The sequence below is a fragment of the Quercus suber genome, unplaced genomic scaffold, assembly GCF_002906115.3.
Source record: "Quercus suber isolate HL8 unplaced genomic scaffold, Cork oak 2.0 scaffold_779, whole genome shotgun sequence".
NCBI classification, from domain to species: domain Eukaryota; kingdom Viridiplantae; phylum Streptophyta; class Magnoliopsida; order Fagales; family Fagaceae; genus Quercus; species Quercus suber.
In genome coordinates this window covers 176,722-181,002 of record NW_027070215.1, presented here as the reverse complement: position 1 = coordinate 181,002, position 4,281 = coordinate 176,722, and positions in this window count along the sequence as shown.

Here is a 4,281-nt window from a genome sequence, read left to right as displayed (position 1 = left end):
GGTATTGAAGGCCAAGAGTAGTGATACTGATGAGTCTTTAGATGATGAGGATTCTAAGATGAAGTCCTACATTACGAGGCAATTCAAGAAGTTTATGAAGATTGCCAATGGGAAGAAGGATGCTAGGGATGGTGGTCAGTACACTATTCCTTCAGGACCAAAGTGCTTTGGGTGTCAAGACTTCGGTCATATGAAACAAAAGTGCCCTACATATCTCAAGACCATTGGGAAGAGCAAGGCACTTGCTGCTACTTTAAGCGACACCGAGCTTGAAGATGATTCTGACAATGAGGATGATGGAATCTTGAATGCCTTCACTGCCACTGTCAATCCTACTAAGGGGATTATTGAAGATATGGATGAAGAAAAGGAATTGGTGGAGTCCAAGTTTGAGAAGATGGATGAACAAGATGACATCCACACAGCCTATGCAAAGTAATACAAAGTATCAGAAAAGCATGAGAAGTTGTATAGGTTGACCATCAAGAAGCTTAGTGATGTGGAGCTTGAGTGTGAAGAGCTTTCCATAAAATTTGATGAAGCCAATCAGACTATTGGAGCACTGAGGTTTGAGAATAACTTCTTGGCTGAAAAGATCAACAAGCTTGAGGCAGAATTGTTCCAAGTCAGAGCTCAGCTGGAAAGGACCTCAAGTGCTAAGCTTAATGAAATGCTCAGTCTTCAGAAATCTGCTTCCGATCGAACCGGTTTAGGGTATGATTTCTCTTTTCCTAGTATTGCTTCTACTAGTATTACTATTTTTGTTCCTCCTGCTAATAATATTGAAACTCAGAACAATGAAGTTAAAAATGAATTAGCTAGTGAGAACATAGATAAGGGTAAGTCTATCTTAGGAGCACCCCCTAAGCAAGAGAAGAAAGAAGTTAAAAACCCTAAGGCTAAGAAAGCTAACTCTCAAAAGCCTAAATAGAAGAAGCGGCACCTCTGTCATCACTGTGGAGCAACCGGTCATACTCGACCTAATTGCTATAAGTGGCTAGACACTCAATAGAGCAATGGCATGATCGCACTGAGAAACCAGAATAAGTTTCCATCCTCTTTTGCTCTCCTTGGAGATCTTCTCAAATCCCTCATGTTCCTTTCAAACTTGAACAACTTTAATTCTTCTCCCTTACCGCTGGATCAAGGATTTGCTAGATGGAAAGGTTCTTCCAAGGTGTGGAAGGAAAATGACTCCAAGTGATTTTGTCACTTCTTCTCTCTCTCTCTTCTTGTTTTTGTTTGCATTACTTATGTGTTTTGCTTTCAAGTTTTAAGTCAGTGTAGTTTTTATGCCTTGCTTTCTTTAACGTGTTTTTGTTTATTTTCAGTTTTGTTTATTTTGTTTTTCATATAATTTTTTTTTGAAAAATCAGAAAAATACAAAAACAGTGTGTTAGGTTCTAAAGATTTAGGAATTTATGTATTTAGAACTCTAATTTGTATTGTTGGCAAACCATGATCAAAACAGGTTGTTTAGTCTTGTTTAGGCTTGCTCAAAGTATGTTTATTTGTAAAACTGGAATCGAGTGAGTGCAGATTTATTGGACTAAATCTGTAAGGCTCGATCGATCGAAAATTAGACTCGATCGATCGAACCACGTACAGATTTATTTTTCTGCAAAGTTCCAGTTCAGCCCAAACTCTATTTAAACGTCTTGGGGTTCAAGTAAAACACTTCTATATATAGAAACCTTGTTTCAAGTTCAAGTGTTAAAACCATGCAAGTCTGTCCAAAATTCAAGTGCAGAAAGTGTATTCATTAAAGCTGACAGTTAGCCATCTATGAGCCTTGAAGAGCTGTTAAAGCCCATGGCTCGACAGCAGTTTGAAGATAGGGTATCAATCGAGGTTTATGAAATTCAATTTTTTAGGATTGTTTTCATTCAATCCGTGATTATATGTTTGGTTTTCTTTTCTCACAACCCTAGACATATAACAGGATTATTTTAAGGGCCGTCAAAGGTGACATAAGTTGCACAAGTGTTAAGCAAAGTTTGTTCAAGCAAATTGTGACCGGAGATAGAATTCGCCCTAGTTCATCTTTCTTGTGAAGAAGCTGTTGTGTTTGTACACCGTAAGGTTTTTGTGATCAAGATCTTCTCTATCTTCATCGTGTGATGAACTGAAGAAGTTTGCAGTCAACAACCTTCTCTAGTTGGTGATTGAAGTTGCATACTGGGATCCGCAGAATTGGTTAGTCACGTACTGGGAGCTGTTCATTGAAAATGAGAGATTGTCACTATAGAACAAGTCCAATTGGGTATTGGGATAAGGGTTTAACTGTAGGTTGGTATAAGGTACTGGATTCCTTTACTTATAGCCGCTTGTTGTGATAATAGTGGATTCTCGGGAATGGTGACCTTAAAATCACCCGATGGGGTTTTTGACATGTAGGTTTTCACCATTCGTAAGCAAATTTCCATTGCATACTTAGTTTAATTGGCGATTTGTTTGTGCTACCACGCATTTGCATATTAATTTGATTAATTAATAACCTTGTCTAATTAATTAATTAATTCATCACAAGGGGTCAATACATTCTTGGCCTATCAGATGGCTCTAAGGGATGAGTCTTGCGAGGAGCTTTAGCTGGAGGGGGATGAGGATCAGTCTGGACAGGTGGAACGGTTTGGATGGGCACCACGTTAACCATTGGGTCGTCCAAATCTACCGTCAGAGGAGTAAATTTTGGGACCTTAGGAAGAGGGGTCTTGCTAGGCTTTTGCTTCTTAAGACCTCGGCGAGTTGGAAGGTCATCGAGGTCCACTAAGGTAGATATAGACTTCCTTTTCCCTATTTGGATGGCAGATTTCTGGAAGACTGAGTGAGCAGTGTCGTCCTGAATTTGGACGTCCTCATCCCCACTTGTTGTAGCTTTTTATTTGTTTCCCTTCATGGTAGCCATTCCTATGACGAAAAAAGTTAAAAAAAGAAAAAGAAAAAGAAAATTATGATGGACGATACTTATTTCGACGGGTGATTTCTTCGTGCGTGAGATTCTCAGCAGAAGGTACTGGGCCGAGTCCTTAAACTACTAGACGACCAAGAGTCACTAGGCTATGAAAGGATCTCCAGGGACAGCACGAACTTGGTCAATACGATCTAAGTAAAATTTTTTCAAATGTGGACAGGCAATAGCTGCATCAATAAGAAGAAAAGAGGTTAGGTGAGTACAAAGTTAAAAAAAAAAAAAAAAAAAAAAAAAGGGAAAGAAAACATACCCTCAAGACGAAGGCAACCTAGGGGGCTGGTAAAAGTAGGGAAGGGGGCATTATTCACATCAACTGGGTCTCCAGCCCAGTTTTTAGAAATAATAAAAAATTCAGTTTTCCAAAGCCTGTCAGATGAGCTATTGCCCTTTATCAAACTAAAGATAGGGCCCCTAGACAAGAACTAGTAAAAACCAACGGATATATATATATATATATATATTTTTTTTTTCTCTAAGGGCTTATAACAGTAAAGGAACTCATCCACTATGATTGGACAGTTCCCTTCTAGTGCCTCACGCCATAGTACTTGCGTGGCAACTATTGTCCTCCAACCATTGGGGTTGAGTTGGTTAGGTCCAACATCCAACCTATGGAGAAGACCTCTGCAAAAAGAATTTAAGGGAAACCTAAGACCTGCTAAAAGGTAAGAAGTGCATACTCCCAAACTAGAAGAAGGAGAATAACACCACTCTCCTTCCTTAGGTAGACAAGGCTTAAACTCCCTAGGAATTTGGTACCTATCTATAAGGGTTTTTAACTTAAGCGCATCTAAAATGGACGCTACCTCAATGGCATAGCTATAAATCACATTTTCCTCTTCCTCGTCCTCCTCCTCGTCTTGAAGAGGACTAGGTGGCCTTCTGGACGAGCTAGTCCCAGCTTCAGAAGCCATTCTATGTTGCATTTCTTGGAATTCCTCTGAAGGAAAACTAAGAACCCCAAACGAGTAATGCTCATCTGAGGAGCTACTACTACTAGTGCTTGTGCTACCCTCACCACTCTCATAACTACCTGAAGACACGTCTTGATACTCATCTATTGCTCTCTCTAGGCTACTACTAGATGAATACATAATTGATTGGAAGAAAGATTAAGACGAAAACCTAAGAATGAGAAGAGGAAATACCTAATGAAACTAAAGGTACGGAGACTAAGTGAGGCTATTGGACGAGATGGCAGAAGAGAAATTATGAGAAAGGTGAAGGGTAAGAGAGAGAATGTACCTATTTATAAGGCCCAAAGGTGAGGTTAGCGAAGCGACACGAGCCATCTAAGAAGTGATACG